Source organism: Nyctereutes procyonoides, unplaced genomic scaffold, assembly GCF_905146905.1.
Source record: "Nyctereutes procyonoides isolate TBG_1078 unplaced genomic scaffold, NYPRO_anot_genome, whole genome shotgun sequence".
Classification (NCBI taxonomy): domain Eukaryota; kingdom Metazoa; phylum Chordata; class Mammalia; order Carnivora; family Canidae; genus Nyctereutes; species Nyctereutes procyonoides.
Window position 1 is genome coordinate 7,728,071 of NW_026575041.1, and position 17,878 is coordinate 7,745,948.

Below are 17,878 nucleotides of genomic sequence, written 5' to 3' on the forward strand. Positions count from 1 at the left end.
GAAGCACTTAATCAAGTATATGGGAGGACCATCCCGGTGGAGAAAAAGGGCCCCATGACTTAGCTGTCCCGAAATAAGTTACTTCAAAGGTTCTGGAAATAATGATGCTGATTCAACAATGGCAAGGTCTCACAAAACTGCCACGGACATTCTTTCATGACAATCCTGCCACCAACCCTCACAAACTCTCATCATTATCCCCATTTTATGTATATGGAATCTAACCCTCGGAGATAGGAAATAACTTGCCTAAGGTCCCACAAAGTGTGGGCTGTCCACAAATGGGGTACCTGTTTCATTCTGCCAACATGTGAAGTGTGGCAGATCTTTGGAGGCAGAAAGTCTCCAGGGCCAAGGATCCTATATACTTCCCAGGAAATGGTTCTGGGGTGAGCATCCCTGCCTCTGTTACTAGGCAGCTCAGTGGCTATTTTTTTTAGTCAAGCGGGTCTTTGTTATAATCATTCAACATACCAAAAAGGAATCTCTGTCTTATTTGTTCCTTGAAAGGGATGAGTGCATGGCTGGGAAATGCTGAAGCGCTTACACAGCACGAGGATGAAGCACATCCAGGGAAACCAAGGAAAGGAGCTGGTGAGCCTGTCCCAAAGAAGGCCTGAGACTCCATAACAGCCAGACTGGGTCCACCACCAGCTCTGCCATTCATAAATCCATGTGACAGGGCCCGTGTCATGTGCCCACCAGATGCCCCATTCCTCCCTCTGGAAAGTGGGGATTCTGCTGATTTCACGAGTTTGCTGGGGAATAAATTAGCTTATGTTCTAGATTGCACTGTGCACCAGGCCCTGAAGTCATTTGCGTCTTTATTTACCTGTGTGTGCCAGATGTTCTACTGAAGTGAACACTTAATCCTCACAGCCATGTGATGGGATCTACTGCTTTCCCGACTTTATGGAGGAGAACGTGGAGGCACAGAAGGGTTGTTCAAGGTCATACAGTAAGGAAATGAAGGTCAGGGTCTGAGCCTAGGTCTTGCAGGCTTCAAAGCTGATGTTCTTCCCAAGACTCCATGCTGCTCAGTCTGAATCACCTCAGGGTGCACGGTCAAATGGGACTTAAATGGCCATAAAGAGGAATTAAGGTTGGACATTAGGAAGTACATCCTGGCCTTGAAGGTCTACAAACACAACTGGCTCAACTAGAAATTCCAAAATTGCTACGAAGGGCAGCTTAAGAGAAGCAGGGAGTCTCTGACCACACAGTATAGCAGAAAGAGGGCAGAGCTGGAATGCTCCGGGCACCGGGTTGCCAAACTTTATAGGTTGGTTCAGTTTAAAAAAAAAAAAAAAAAAAAAAAAAGGTAAAAATATTAAAAAAAAAAAACTTTAGAAGAAAAAGCTAAAACAATGGTCTCAAGACAATCAAAAATACTATTAATACACAGGTCACTACTTTTAATACTTTGTCTATATCTTTTTAGTCCCACTTCAATGAATGCCTGCTTTAAAAAACATATTTGGGATTTTAAGAGTACAGCATTATTTCTTTAAAACATAATTTTATTTTAGCATTTTGCTGTCACAAAAACACATGTTTGAAAATGACATTTAATCTTTACATAATATCCCACTGTTTGGCTGCCATACTTTATTTGTCTGATCCAATTGTTTATCTTTTTTTCACTATTATAAATAACACGGCAATGAACATTTTTATTCTGACATCTTTTCTGCCCATCTCTGATTATTTTCTTTGGCTAGATTCCTAGAATTGGAATACTGAGCTAAAGGGAACAAGTGTTTCTAGGACTACTGACAGTTATTGCCAAATTGCTTTCCTAAAAGGGTATATTAATTTGCATTTCCACCAGCAGCAAAGGCGAGTACCTATCTCCCAGCACCCTCTCCAGAATCTAGCATCATCTTAGAAATAATCTTGGCTAATAAGAGAAGTGAAAAATAGTAGCATGAGTCTGCAAAGAGACATAGGATGTTTGATAACCTACCTCATCAGTCTGTGGCTCAACCAGGATTTGAATTTAGGACACTCAGCTCCAGGAGCCAGGTCCCTAACCACTACTGGGGTACTCAGTACTCAGCCACAGCTTGGGCTATACGATTGTCACATGTCAGCTATTGTTTTAGGGAATGTTACATACATGAGAGTTCTACATGGGCAGAGATCTTTACATTAGTCTTTCATTATCCTGAGCTACTAGACCAACACTACACAATAGAACTTTCTGCAATTACATATGATGCACTGTCTGCACTGTCTGATATGATAGCCACTATCCTCTATTGAGCACTGGGAATCCGGAGAGTGTGATTGAGGAAATGAATTATTAATTTTATTTAATTTTAATTAAATTTAATTTAAATTGTGACTAGTGACTACCACACCGCACAGTGCAGCTCTGGAATATCTAGAGCATCACCCAATAAATATTTATTAAGTGATAAACTTGTGTAAGCTCTTAATTCCACCTCTCTCTACCATAAGTCCTGCAAGGCAAAAGTTTGCCACTTCCATCCTCAACTCCACGTGTCCATTTGTTCTCTCAGATGCAGGTTTAATGCTATTTATCTGCCATGTGGGGGTGATGTGAAGATCACCTAATTAATGTTTGCAAAGAGCTGCATTGCTGACTGGTTCTCAGAATAACTGCACGTTAATAAAACATTTAAATGAACAATTCTCATCCACAGGCCAGAGGAGGGCTGAGTTTATTCAGTAAAGAGCTAGTTTTTCTGACTCACTCTGAACTAGATCCTTCCACTGTGGACCTCATCAATACACACTCCTTTCATCTGCAAGGTTCCACCAATCAGAAGATACTGAAAAGTACCTTCACAATGGTTTTGATGTCACAGTTTGATGAGTAAATTAATAATACAAACAAGACTGGGGAGGGCGGATATCTAACCAACTTGAACAAATTATTTTTAAGCTCTTAAGCATTTTCATTGCTTGCATGATAATGAAGCAAATTTTTAAATGTCTTCATCCACTCTCAAAGTAGACCTGGTAAAAAGACTTCTAAAGAAAAACACTTTACTAAGCACTCACTTATAATTACATGGCATTCCAGAAAGTTATAAAGTTGCTATTCTAGAAGAAATAAGGGTTTTGGAGCCAGAGAGGCCTATGATCCAATGCTAGTCCTAGGTGGACAACCCTGGGCAAATCGCTTGCCTTACTGAGTCTCAGTGTCCTCACCTAGAGCATGGGAGTAACAGCAGCTACCTACCACACAGAAGGCACTCGGTATGTGTTTGATGGACTCTTGCCCCATCCTTTTACCACCTCGACAACTGCTGGATGAAAGAACTGTGTCCCTCCCTACTCTGCCTGCTGAAAGATGCCAATCCTCAAAATCCAAAGTGGTTAATACTTAATAGTGCCAATCTATAAACATAAGACAGCTTCTCTTGACATCTGGTGGTCATTATTACCACTTTCTGAAATAATGTCAGATAGGAAGTAGCTAGAAACCTGGCTACTACTGAAAGTGTAGACCAGGGACAAGCATCATGGCATCCTCTTGGAGCTTATCAGAAATGCAGACTCTGGTCCCTCTTCCTATCTACTGAATCAGAACCTGAACTTTAACAAGACTCTTGGGTGATGTACACACATATTAAAAGTTTGAGAAGTACTACCTTACAAAACACAAAGCCACACTCCCCTCACAACCTAATTTCATAGAGAAGGAAACTGATTCCAAGAACGGGTAAGTGTCTTACCCTAAGCCATAATGTGTTAGCTGCAACCCTATTGCTTGACTTCAAGGGGTTCAAAGACCAGACTTTTAGAATCGACAATCATTCCACGGCAGGAAATGCAGCTCTTTAAAAGAAAACATTCTTAAAACCTAATGTTCTTGAGGATTATCATGATGTATCAGTTGAATCTAACGATCATTCCCACTGTGGGCGCAAGCAATAAGCTACCGCCCAGTCCGCAAAGCAAACGCAAGACTCAGGAGGACAGGGAGCAGGGGGCACTGCACAACTGCTTTTGAGATCCTGCTACATTTATGTCCTGTTTCCTTTTTTATTTTCCAAATAAAAGAAAGGCCCTGATTTGATGTTCAGAACATGACAAAGGACAAAAAAGGTTCCATTGCCTTCCCTAGTGAAACTGGAGAGGTGTCAGTATCAAAGGCAGCATCTAAACACTTGTCAGAATTCAGAGTCTGCGACCAGTGGAGTGGGTTTCCTCCATGGTGACCACACCACGGAACAAGGCTGAGGTGACCTCTCTCTGATCTAAAGGAACTCCTGATGTCTCCTGCTGAGTACGGGGACACCTTAGAAATGGGAGGACTGGATTTCCCCCCGTGGCTCCACTGAATTCTTTGCCAGATGACGAGTCATCTAACCACAGGGAACAAATCTTTTCTGGGTCACAGAAATTTGACACGTGAAAGCAAGACTGACAAATACAGCCTTTCATTGAACTGGCCCATACTAGGATGGACAGATATGTGCAACTATTTCCACTTTGGAAACAGCATGTAGGCACATTAATTTAATTTTTTACTGTGCCCAGGCACCATGAAGAAAGACAGTTGGGCGGATTCTTCAGCAAAATGCCCTGCAGTGGGTGGGGATAAGCTTGCTGTGGGTAGTCCCAATTGTTTCCTTTGTCAGATTTCCTAGGCGGCCATTCCAAGGCCTCTGAGCCAAAGGACAGGGGTGGGGGAAGGGCAGGGAGGGGTGAAATCCACTGCCTGAGCAAATGCTAGACACATACACTTCTCTGAGGAACTGTTTGTCATTCACTGTGGAGCCAGCCCCACCTACAATACAGAGGAACATATTTACATATTTCAACTCCATCGCTGGCTGAAGCGCTACAGAAAGTGATGATTCGTAAACAGCCAGGGAAGAAAAATGTTCTCCAGAAAGGATTTGCCTATCACTTCAGCAGAACGGCTCAAAGTTATGCAAATCCCTGGCTTGAGGTTTGATTGTCACCCTCACCTCCCTCTACTACCCAGGCTCCCAAGCCTATAAGGGATTGCAGAGTAAACAGCCATATTCTGGTTTAAAAGACAAAGTAGAAATCACTAGAAGCCTACTGCTTCTCATGTGTGACAGAAGTCTTAGCATGGCATATGCCTGTGACCCTGCAATCCTACTTTCTAGGAATTTATCTCCAGGAAATAATAAAATTACACAGTGTGTACAAGGGTGGTTACTGCAGCTTTGTTTCAATCAAAAAAGAACAACTAAAAATAAACAAGAAGTCAAAAAATGTCAGTGCTGTTTAAATAAATTATGGCATATTAAAACACTGAGGTTCTAGGTAGCCATTAAATATGTCGCCATAGGGAGAAATGTCATAACATGGAAAGACTTATCATTAAATGAAAATACAGATTCAGTATATTACGACCATGATCTCATCTTTTTACATGCATAAAGTCACAAGTTACGACTCAAAATGTGGTGAAACTTATTTTCTGCTTTCTCCTTATTGCCTTACCGTGCAACTGTGAATATATATATATGTCTATGTATTATCAAAGTGTGTGTGTATATATATATATATATATACACACACACTTTGATGATTAGAAGACAATAAAAGTTTAAGAACTGTAACAAACTAATAAGTATATAAGGCCCAGAGGACCTGAAGATGTAAGAATCTACACTTAACAGTGTTTCATTAGAAGCTTTTCTTATGAAAAACTATACATTCAGGGATCCATAATATGCTGGACATCCTGGGAACTGGGGCACATGTCACTTTCAAAGTGGCCTCCACAGCAGTCTGTCAGTGCAGAGAAAAGATAGAGTGATTCAGCTTTCAGCTACAATAAGCCAGCCTGATAAACCATGTAAGAAGGCAGGTAAAAATCGGTCTCTCAGATCTAGAATTGACGTTGATTTACCCCGCTAGGCTCTTGGAATCAAATCTGCAAGGAGGTTATTTAAATCCCATTGTTCTTTTGTTTCCCGTTTGAGATTTATGGATGTGGGAGATGGGGACAGGAACAGTGGCCAGCTGGAGATCCAGGCAGAGTAGCTGGTTGTTGGAACTGGCTAGGGGGCTGAGTACCCAGGTGAGGATCTATACCAGGTGATCTTTTTTTTTATTTTTTTAAATTTTTATTCATTTATGATAGAGAGAGAGAGAGAGAGAGAGAGAGAGAGAGAGAGAGAGAGAGGCAGAGACACAGGCAGAGGGAGAAGCAGGCTCCATGCACCGGGAGCCCGACGTGGGATTCGATCCCGGGTCTCTAGGATCGCGCCCTGGGCCAAAGGCAGGCGCCAAACCGCTGCGCCATCCAGGGATCCCCCAGGTGATATTCAATGTCATTTTCTTCAACCCCTCTGAGTTAAAGAGTGTAAGAGGGCATCTTACTTGAGTCCCTTGCTTGTGGTGTCCAGCAGTCTTTGTCTTAAATTCCTAATCACCCTCTTTCCCATATTTTTAACTCTTGATCTGGAAATATCAGGTTATGTAACATGCCAATCTGCACAAGGATATAATTCTGTCATAAAAAGGGATTCAATGAGGGAGAAATTCTAACAAAACTGGAAATGACTTTTCTAAGAAAAGAGAAGATATTTTTGTTTCAAGCACTTGGGCTGTTTTTAAATAGACTGTAGATAGATGCTGGTACTTTTTGGGCTGTTGATTTTCCTGCCCAACCCCCACCCAACAAGTGCACAGAGCTGGAAAGGGATGAAGGAAGCGCAAGGGAATGATCCTCAGTGACGTTCTGTGACACTAATCCTTGTTTTGTCGTAAACTAGAGAATATCTTCCCATTTACAGGAGAGAACAGAAGTTCCAAAGCTAACTTGCCTAAGGCCACATCACCGTGATTTCTACCCAGTAAATAAAGGAGTCAAAGTTACAGCCCATCAATTTAGTCCCGCAAAACCAGGTAGGGTTAAAGAGATTATACCACAGAGAGTCCGATCTACTGGGGGAGAGCCCCTGTTGATCCAAATCGCCCACTACTACAACAGCCGATCTCCCACGGCAACACCCGTTCAGTGGGGGGTTCACTGCCTCATATCCCAGATTATTTCCTTCGCTGCAGAACTGCCCTCTGGAGATACTTGTTTCGGTCGCTCCCTGGAGCCCCCGCCCCCGCCCCCGCCCCGCAGGGACCAAGGCTAACCCTCCCCCGCTCCGCAGTCCCGGAGGGCGGTTTGCAGGCTTAGTGCCCCCGTTCTACCCTCCATCCCCAAGTAGGAAGCTGGCAGACGGATGGATCCAAGAAATCTCTGAAACCGGTCCCCTCCATCCCTGACAACTCCCCCACCCTCAGAAGACGGTGAATTCACACGCCAACCCCCACTCCGCTCCCGCTCACTTAAACACACACGCTGGGGATGACCCCTCCCTGGATCGGCCCCCTACAGCCGCGGGGCCACCTCCGTCCCGAGTTTTGCCTGGAGAAGCTCGGGGCGTCCCCTTGGGCGACATTCACCGGGCCCGGCCGCACGCCAGGCTCCGCGGGGGGCTGCGCTCGTCCGCCCCGGGAGAGCCGCTCAGACTGGCCCAGCTCCGCGCCGAGGGAGGACGCGCATCACCTCCCTCCCCAGGGGAGCGGGTTCCCTGCCATCACTGCCTCATAACGCCTACAGAGGGGGGATTCCATCTCCGCGCGAAGCCTGGCCTCGCCGCACGCCCCACTTGCAGGCTCCCTCGCGCTCGCGCGCTCCCCCGCTCGCCCCGCGCGCGCACACACGCGCACACACACGCGCGCGCACAAACTTGCTCCCACCACCACCTGTGAAAACACCCCCGCTAACTTCGGCAGGAGAGCCCCGGGGCTAAGCGGCGCGGCGGGGGCGCGGCGGGGGCGCGGCGGGGGCGCGGAGGGCCGGGCCGGGCCGGGCGGGGGCGGGGCGGGGGGCGCCGCGGGGCCGGGGCTCGGGTTTCCCGCGCTGGCCCCGCCCACCCGGCGGCCCGGCTCGCGCGGACTGCGGCGCAGCTCGGCCCTCCCGGGAGCTCCAGGGCGGGGGCCCCCGCAGAGGACGGCGGAGAGCGCAGGGGGCCTGGCCCGCGCCGCAGACCCGAGACGCCGCGGGGAGGCCGAGCAGCGCCAGTGCGCGGGGAAACAGGTTGCCGCCGCGCCCCGCCCCGCCCCGCCCCGCCGCCGCCGCCGGATTCCCGCCCTGGCCCGCCGAGCACAGCCCCCTCCGCGGCGCCCCCCGCCCCCGCGGACCCGCGCGGCCCGCCCGGAGCCTCCCCGGCCGCCGGCTACCGGCGCCTTCGGCAAGGTCAAGGCGCGGCCGGCCGGCACCTGGGGAGTCTCCCCCCGCGGAGCGCGAGCTTGTGATCGCATTGTTAAGGCTCATGGCAGCGGCAGGAAATCCGAACGGGCCCGCAGGTCTGCGCAGGGAGGATTTATTTTGCAGCTCGGAACGCACTCAGACAGACCCGGGATTTCAGGGGGAGGGGATGCAGGGTTTCGGGACGGAGGAAGGTGGCGAAAACAAAACCCTCCCGTCCACCCGGGCGCACCACCGCCTCCGGCCTGCGGGGTGGGGGGCGGGGGCGGGGGCGAGGGAGTTCAGGGCCCCTGAGCCTCAGACTTCAGCGTTCCGCACGCCTCTAGGGCTGGGGTGCTTTATCCCTCTACAGGCGAAAAAAAAAAAAACCCACAGCGATTTAAAAGCACTTCCACTACTGTGGTTTCTCCATCAAAGACCATCAACATGCTACAGGCTGCGGCAGCTCTGAGAAGCAGTTGCAACAGAAGCAAACTGCAGTCCGCGTAGGAGAGCAGCGAGGGGGCGGAGGCCGTGCAATGCCCTCCTCCCCATCCCACCCCAGGGGCGCCCAGCCTGCCCAGGAAGCCAGGATTGGGTGCCCAGGGGTGGCCAAGCCTGGCGGCGGCCAGCACTCTCCCTCGTAACCCCCGCCAGAGTGGGTCCGGACGGCTGGCACGCTTGGCATCTCCAAGGTGAACCAAACAGCTCAGGCAGGTTCCTAAACACACGGAGGACAGACACTGGGTGTGAAAGATGGGTTGGAGGAGATGGGGGGGGGGGGGGCGGAGAAGCGAGGCTTCGGGATTCCCCGGGAGGCAAAGTTAGTTTCCTGAAAGAGCATCCCCTGCAAGGTCTCCCAACACCTCCCGAGGCAGGCTCGGGCTCTGGGGACCCCATGGGCCCTGGGTTCTGACTGGCTTTTTCTCTCTGACCAATCCCGGAGCCTCTACTCAATTCCCAGCTCAATAACCGGTTCTTTGGGGACAGTGGAATCAGCACCCAACGCGATCCAGGAAGTGGGCGCCGTGGTGCCAGGTGTCTCCCTGCTCTCCGGTCCCGGGATGGGTGCGCCGCGGTACTTACATTCCCCACGCAGGCAAACTTTCAGTCTTGCCTTTCGCGAACGCGGTGCTCGCATTACGGCGCTGGGAAATCACTGGGCCAGTTTATATAACTGCCCGCGATGCCGCGCGGCAGATCCTGCGTGCACCGCCGCACAGCTCAGCACTTGGGCACCCTCTCGCCCCCGCACTCGAATCCCAAGCGTGCCCCGCCGCCGCCTTCCACAAAGCAGCAAGGCGATCGCGTGGATTCGCCAAGTCCAAGGGTGCACCGGGGTCTACCCAGGCTACTTTAATGCGCCCCTTTCGCGGCAATGGTGGCTTAGGGATAACTGCATTCCTACAAACGTCGTCAGGGCCGGGGGTGGGTGGGAAGGAGATAGAGAAACGGACGGGGGCGGGGGGGGGGTTGGCACGGTTGTGAAGAGGGCCCTTTACCCAACCCCGTGGAGATACCCTCGTCCGCACGTACCAGGGCGCACAAATCGCCTTAACGTGCCGCCCTGAAAGGGAAGCCAACTTCCAAAGTTAGAGACCACGCAGTTGAATTTCCAGTACTTTCCAACCTCGCCTAGGCGGGGACAGGAGAAGGGGCGGCCCGCGGCCAGCGAAGCCCTCCCTACCTGCCAGCCAAGGAGGACTCACCGGTTGAACCGTCCCTCGCCCCCCGTGGCTGGCTGTGTAGTCCCTGCTTGCGCGCGCGCGCACACACACACACACACACACACACACACACACTCTCTCTCTCTCTCTCTCTCTCTCTCTCCAACACCACCTTCACGTCTGCTTCCCTCATTAGACCGCATTCTTAAAACGCGAGGAAAATGACGGAGCCAGAGCACGTTTGTCCGAGCCGGGGGTGCGAGTGGTCACACACACACACACACACACACACACACACACACGCAGTCACACTCACGCGGGAGCGCTCCGAGCGTCCACCCGCGGCGGCAGCCCGCGCTCGCCGGGAAGGCAACGTCCGCGCCGCTGCAGGGCGGCGGGCGAGGGCCGGCGAGCGCCGCGCGGGCTGCAGAGGGCGCGGGCCGGGGTCGCCCTCCGGTTCCTCCGGTTCCTCCGGTTCCTCCGCTCCCCGCGCCGCGCGCACGGGGCCGCTGCAGCCAGCGCTCGCCCCGCAGGACAGGCTGCAGCCGCCAGAGCCCGGCGCCACCTCCCAGGCTCCTCCTGCGCCCGCCGGGGCCCAGGGGCAGGCTGGTTCTGCAGCGGGGCTGCGGACGCTGGGGCTGGGGCTGGGGCTGGGGCTGGGGCGGGGAAGGGGATCCCGGTGAGGAGGAAGGCGAACCCGCGCGCGCCGCCTCGCTCCCACCCGCAGTCCGGAGTCCCGGCCCCGCGCCCGCCTCCCGGCTCTCCCCTAACCTCGGCTCCCGGACTCTAGTCCGCGGCGGGCTCCGGGGGCTGCGGCTCCGGGGCTCGGGCTCCACACCGGCTCGCCTCGCCTCGCCTCGCGGGCAGCCTCCCTCCCGTGCTCCCCCAGCGCGGGCCGAGGGGGCAGGCGAGCGTCTCCGGGAGCCCCCGGCCGTCCGCGCGAGCGGCCCCGACCCCGCCGCGGCCAACGAGCGAGGACGGACGGGGGAGCCGGCGAGACGCAGCCGCCGTCCCCAAGGCGCTGTTCCGTGGAGCGGAGCGCGCCGCCTTACCGTGGCTGCAGGCTGCCACCGCCGGGGACGCGGGGAGGAGGGCGGCAGCGAGGCTCGGCGCCGCGCCGGGGGCTCCTCCGGCGCTCGGCGGCGCGGCTCCTCGGCTCCGCGAGCCCGAGCAGGGCGCCCAGGAAGGAGCGGGTCCCGGCTCCGCGCTCAGCTCCAGCGAGACCAACAACAGCCCCCGAGGGCGGCGGAGCCCGAGCGAGCCTCCAGCCGCGCGCGCACGCCCGGCCCCGGCTCGGGCTCCGGCTCCGGCTCGGGCTCCGGCTCGGGCTCCGGCTCCGGCTCCGGCCCCCGCTCCCGCTCCCGCTCCGGCCCCCGCTCCCGCTCCCGCTCCCGGCCGCTCCCGGCCGGCGTCCCTGCCAGCACTGCTGCCCCACATGAAACAGCTGCAATCCCGAGGCTTCTGGGGGGTTGGGGCGGCTGCGTGCGAGCGCGCGCGTGTGAGTGTGTGTGTTTAATAGCTTCCCTCCTCTCCTTCCCCTCCCTGCCTGCTCGCCCGCCTGCCTCCGTCCCCCACCCTCGCTCTCACAGACCGGGCGAGCGAGCGAGGCACACACGCGCGCGCGCGCACACGCACACGCAGGTTACATGAATGGGAGGCGGGAGCCGACCCTGCGGGCTGGGCGAGCCGCGGGGCAGGGCCGCGCCGCGGCGCGGGGGGCGCCACGCGGGGCACGCGCGGCCTCCCGGGGCCCTCGCCGCCGCCCGGCGCGCCCGGGGCTCTGCGTCCTCCCCCGGGCCTCCTTGCACTCCGCTCCCTTCTCCATCTTCGCTCCCTTGTGTTGCCTTTTCTTTCTCGATGCTCCTAGTAGCCTCAGTGCAGTATCTCTCTCGCTCTGCGCTTTTACCGTCTCCGCTCGCTGTTCCAGGCCCTTTCTCCAACTTTCTCCTTCCTCGTCCCGACTTTCCCCTACTTCCTCTCCCCCTGCCTTTTGTTCTCTGGCCTCCCGCGTAGGCCCTCTCCCCCGTGCCTCCGAGGTGCAGCCTCTCGGCCCCTCGCCCTGCCTCCCCCCCCACACACACACACCCCCCTCGCCCGTCCCCGGGGGCTCCTGGGCCGGCGGCTCCCCGCCCCGCCAGCCCCTGATGCTATTTCACACCCTCGACACTTTTCCGGGGTCAGTCCCTCCCGCGCTGCTGCTGCAGCACAGCCAGAGGTAATTAAGAGCTGAGAACTTGAGTTCCTTCCTCAGGCTCGCAAGATGCCCAAAGAAAGGCCCTCCCTCGGACAACTTCCCTAAAACCATGGTAACAGCTACTCAGTCGTGATAACAATCATTTAAAAAATAACTGCAGAGAACGTGGTCCAAGAGATTTGTCCTTCGCATTTCTGGGCTGTGATCGCCAGCACATTCAGAGAAGGGCATTGTCGCGGGGTGGGAGAGGCAGCTTGGCGCAGGGGCAACTTGCAAGGGCTTTGCAGAAAATTCCCACCGCAGCCCCGCTGCATGTTAGCCCTGTGACCTCGTGCTCTCCGTGACCTCTCGCCCTGCCTCGGGTTTCTCATCTGTAGAATGGAAGGTCATACCTATCTCATCCCTTATGGTGAGGGTTAAAAGAGAGAACAAAGAAAGCACCAGACATACTGAAGTTCAAACAATGTGACTTCCTTTCTCCTCCCGCAACCTTTTTTAAAACTCCTTTCACGATCCACTACATTATATCTCCACGACCTAAAGTGTGCAGTGAAGGAGGAAATGTGACAATGATAATGTTACAGAAGTGTGAAACAAGGTCTAGGATATTTAAAAAAAAAAAAAACTCTGTTGTATGATGACCAGGAGGACCGTCTAGCCAGTTGCTGTCTGCTGATTACAGAAGCATCACAGAGATTATAAACTTGGGGTGCTGGGATGCCCCTTCAACATCTCCTAAGTGAGACTTCCCAGAAAGTCAGGGACAGAGGTAGGAGTGGATGGGAGGTGTCCGTGCCCTCCATTCAATCCATTTTTAAAATCTTCATAACTGAACACTGACCAGTGACAAAGCCTAGGAGACCACCTAAAATGTCAAGTCTCTGCCTTTGGATAGCATTTATCAACTTTTTGTCTTCACTGCAGATATCAAATGGTTTATACAAGCTGTGATTGGCAGTTAGATTGGGTCCTTTGACAAATATTTGTTGACCTCCTACTCTGTGGCTGGCACCGTCATGGGCTCTGGGCATCCAGTGGTGGGGCAAACAAGCCTTGCCTTTGTGAGCGTGGAGTGCAGTAGACGTGTCTGGTGAATGTGTAATAGGGAAATGAATCACATATACCTTGAGAAATATCATTTGTTTGGTGGACAGAATCTTTCCAAATATGAAGCCCATGGCAGAGGGGATAATAAAAGAATCCTTGAATGACAATTCTGGAATTTTCTTTCTGGACTGTTCATTCTGTGCGCCTCATTTGACTGATGGGAAACCGGAGGCCCTGGCTAACATTAGCAGGTGAAAGTATGATGAGAAACAAGATACCTTGCATAGTCTCGAAGAATCCTCGATTAATTTCAAAGGGAGAAAAACAGTAATTTTACAGTTGAAACACCTGGCCAACTCTGCCTTAAGTAATTAATAAGTCAGTATCACCGGTAATGTGATCGGTAGACATCATGTGCCTCCTGATGTGACCCATTGAGAAGGACATTACCTCCCCTCTGTGGTAGTCCTGCCAAAAATAAATAATCTGAATCGAATCATGAAGAAACATCAGACAAGCTCAAACTGAGGGCCATTCAATGAAATAACTGTCACATTCTCTTCAAAAACACCAAAATCGCGAAAGAGAAAGACTCTGCCACGGTTCTAGATTAAAGGAAAGGCTTAGCTCTCTTGACAATAGAGGTAACACGTGGTCCTGGATTGGGACATTAATAGGAAAATGTGAATTTCTTTATCTTGATAATCACTGTATTTATGGAGAAGGCTTTCCTTCTTTTTTTTTTCTTTTTTTTTTACTTTCCTTGTTTTTAAGACCTACATGACTGAAGTATTTAGAGGTTTAAAGATGAAGAAATCCCCACCTTCAAAGAGAGGCACAGTATGGTAGGTTTCCACCTAAAGGACAGAAAGAGTCTGAGCACAGAAGATTACCCAACCAAATCCTGGTGGGTAAGGGAAGACTTCCTGTAGGAGGTAGTATTCAAGTTGAATTTTGAAGACAAGAAAGTTAGCTAGGCCGTAAGGGAAGGGAGGCGCTTTTTAAATAAAAGTAACCTACAGGGACATGAACGAAAGCATGTGGCACATTATGGCCTCAGAGTTGGCACATGAAGGGAGTGCCTGGGACCATCTAGACGAGTAGGTCGGGTTGGATCTTGAAGGGACTCTAATGAAGCTGAGGAACTCAAACATCTTAAAACTTACGTATGGGATGAGCACTGGGTGTTATACTGTATGTTGGCAAATTTAATTTAAAATATTTTTTTTAAAAAAAGCTTAGGTAGGGGGTGAGGGTCGGGAGCAGAGAGTTATCAAAGACTTTTAAGTAGAAGGAGCCATGTGATCTTCAGTAGTTGAAAAAGACAATTTGGCAGCAGTGTAGAGAAATGGATTGAAGGCCCGAGAAGACCAGAGCTGCTCAGTTAATATCATTTAGGTAAACTCCGGCAATTGCAATGAGGATGGAGAAGGGAAGAGAGAGTTAAGAAAGATCGAGGGTATGAAATGAACAGTTATTGGTGACTGGCTGAATGGGGGTGGGCAAGAAATCCAAAGGGACTCCTAGTTCTCAAGCTTGGGTATCTGGGTGGAGGGTGGGACTGTCTGCTTCCATGTCAAGAGAATTCAGGAGGAAGCAGAGGTTGTAGAGGGAAGACTAAGGTCAGTTGTTACCATGCTGTAATCTAACTCTGTAGCAGCTTGATATTCTCCTGGATGGTTGCTCTGTGCCACAGGAAACCCAGCCTAAGACCCTCCAAACTGCCAGCCCACGCATTACCCAGAGAAGCAAACAAAACCAATAGATTAGATATAATAGCAGTACCTTATTTGCAATAACAAGAAAAAAAATTGAAACAGCCTAAATGGTCAAGTAGTTGGTAAGTAAGATGAGGGACAGCCTTGTCAGAATATTATATAGTCACTGTAAAGTTCTTTCTTTGCAGAGTTTCTCAGGCTGTGGAAAAATGCCAATGCTATCAATGTAAAATTTTTAAAAAGCAGACTTCAAAATTGTTAACTGCATAAAAAATCTTCCCGGAGAAAAATCTGGGAAAAAAAAAAAAAAGAACCACCAAAAACATGCCAAATATTAACAATGGTTGCCTCTGGGTGATAGGATTATGAGTAATATATATTTTCTTCTTCAGGCTTTTTGGATACTTTCTAACTTTCCCACAATGAACATTCATTACTTTCATAACAAAAATTAAAAGCTGCCATTTGAAAAATATGGCTGTGACCCCCCTCTTCTACTTTATTGCTTTTCAATCCACCCTTCCCACTCCCCCTGAAGACTGCCTTTTAAGCTTTATCTTTGAGAGTGAAATAAGAGGGCATTTAACAAATCAGGGGAAATTATCAGCTGGGCTGGAGAGGGGGAGGAGGCGTTCTTTCTCACGTAGGCAGATATGTTATTAGAGCTGTTGAAACTGTATATATTAAAGACGTTTGCGTTGCCCTTATTGATTCTATGCTACGTTACAAGGAAAAGAAAACCTGTAGTGGGGCCCAGAAAGTGTGAGTCTTTAAAGGGCAAGTTTTAATTAGGGAATGTATTTATTTGCAAAACCTCTTCTCTTCATAAACTGGCAGTTACTGTAAAATCGTTTCAGAAAGCAGGTATTTCAGGCAAGGAGACACTTGGGGGCAAGGGGCAATGCTTCGTGCCTGTTGTCTGACACTACATCAGATACACAAACTGGTTACATAGGATTTGGACACCCACTGATAAGTGCCATCAAATGTTCACAATTAGAGGGCAAGAAAAGTGCCAGCCCAAGAATGTTCTCATTCTTAGGAAAGGTCGCTGTAAATGGCTCCCCAGTAAAGTTCCCTCAACATCTGTGATTTTTCATCTCACAGAAATGTTTACTATGTGCACAGGTAATAATACCTTACACAAGCAGAGCCGTCACATTTTCAAGGGCCCTCCACATCTGCTGATTCACTCAAGCCTTGTACCCCCTGCCTTCCTTCCCACTAGGATCCTGTTACTTCCAGTTTGCAGGGAAGAACAGAAACCCAAAGAGGCAAACAGTGGGTAGAACTAAAGACAGAACAGGAGACATTTTTGGAAAGCCTTCTATGTGGCTGTGGCACTTCCAATATGAGTTCTCTCATCAACTCCTGAAGGTAACTTGGGAGGGAGGGTGAGTAAACTGGAGTGTGTGTGGCTCTGGCTCAACAGAATCAGAATGAGACCCTCCTCTCCAGAATTCCCAGGACCATGCCTTTCCCAGCATAACCCGACTTCTAAAAGCCAAGGAGTGCAGCTAGTTATTATTCTTTGGCAGGTAACTCAGTTTACCCTGTGAGCTGCCTTTCTGTCTTGAGGGAATTCAAAGCTAGTATTTGGGGATTTAACAATGGCTTTTGAATATGTCTGCTGGAAAAGGAGGAAGCCTCTACTTGGATTCTCACACATCTTCTCCTTTGGAGAAATGGTTGGATCTTTCTCCTTCCCCATCTTCACTCCAATGTTCAGCAGAGTATTTAGTACTTAGGGGTTCTTAGTAAATATTCCTTCATGGAGTGAAGGAACAGATACTAGTAACAAAATAGCTAGCCTGTATTGAGCATTGTGCCCAGGCCTAAAGGTAATGTCCTGTAAAGGACATTATCTCATTTAAATTTAAGAGCAACACCATGTGGTAGGTATGATTATTACTCTTATTCCATAGGTGAGAAAACTGAGATGTAAAGAAGTTAAGTAGTTTGTCCAAGGTCACTAATGTTTAATAAATGGCAAAGCCAGATTCCAGCTTAGGTTGTTTTGAGTACAGGCTCTTAGCCACCATACTGTATTGGATGGATAGATGGATGGATGGATGGATGGATGGATGGATAAGATGGATGGTTGGATGGATGGGATTAACACAAGTAGCAGTGAAGTGAGCTCTCCCATGAACCACTACAGTACATTTGATGTTGTGGTTAATCTTGTCTAGAGCAGGCCATCGTGTGACTTTCCATGATCACATCCTGTTTATTTCCTTCATCGTGTACTTCACAGGCTACAATTATTTGTGTATGAGTTTTTTTACTTTTTCTTTAAACATCTGCCCAAGTTGCAATATAACTTGCAGAGTAAGTCCCATGAGTGTCTTGGCCACTGTTGTGATCCCCAGCATCTAGTACAGAGCCTGGCACAGAGTAGATAGTTCCATAAATATTTCTGAAACAAGCGAATGAATGTTGCCTCCCATCCTTCTTCAGGGGTGAAGGGCCTGTGGACGTGTACACATGAGCACTTGTGAAAGATGGGTAATTCACATGAGTTTATTCCATCTCCTACCAATGCTTGCCTTCTGTTTTGGGGGGCATGTAGTTCAGGCAGTGGAGCTGAGATTCATAGGAGCACATAATGGTTCTGATTGTGCTCCTCCATGGACGTTTGTGCCCAGATAACAGGGCAAACACTGATCAGAAAATAGCAGCATCTGTTGCGGTCAAGATGACTAGCTGATAGAATTCCACAGTGGAAGCATCCTCTCTGATTAGGTCGCCCCCGCTTTCACAGCAGAGAGGCGTTGTATCAGCTGACATCACTTGCATAACATTTCCCTTCCAAGGGCTGCTGGCAATGGTCTCTTCAAAAGGGGGTCTCTTAGAGCTTTCCTCCTGTGTGCTTAAGGCCATGTGATCCTTTCCAAAGAGGATGCCTCAGCCAAGGCTTCCTTTCTTGCTAATTTTTGTCCTCTTTTCTTACTTGCCTAACAGACTTCTTTTGCACTTGATGTGAATTTGCCTTTTCTTCTGCGGGTTAGACTAGGTGGCAGATGCTGTTCCTCCCCAAGCTAAA

The 17,878-nt window shown here is 50.4% G+C and overlaps 1 protein-coding gene across 6 annotated transcripts in view; it reads right to left on the minus strand.

Annotated features, from left to right (window-relative positions):
- The window catches only part of TENM4 (teneurin transmembrane protein 4), a 733,541-nt gene extending 722,191 nt beyond the window's left edge, over positions 1–11,350 (minus strand). For 5 of the 6 annotated variants that reach the window (XM_055320381.1, XM_055320386.1, XM_055320385.1 and 2 more), the window contains exon 1: positions 10,926–11,350. The gene's annotated coding sequence lies outside the window, so the exon portion shown is untranslated. Of the gene's footprint in view, positions 1–9,292; positions 9,359–10,925 lie in introns of those variants that run through there. The other variant, XM_055320379.1, reaches the window with a different exon arrangement.
- Between the last annotated feature and the right edge of the window lie 6,528 nt (positions 11,351–17,878).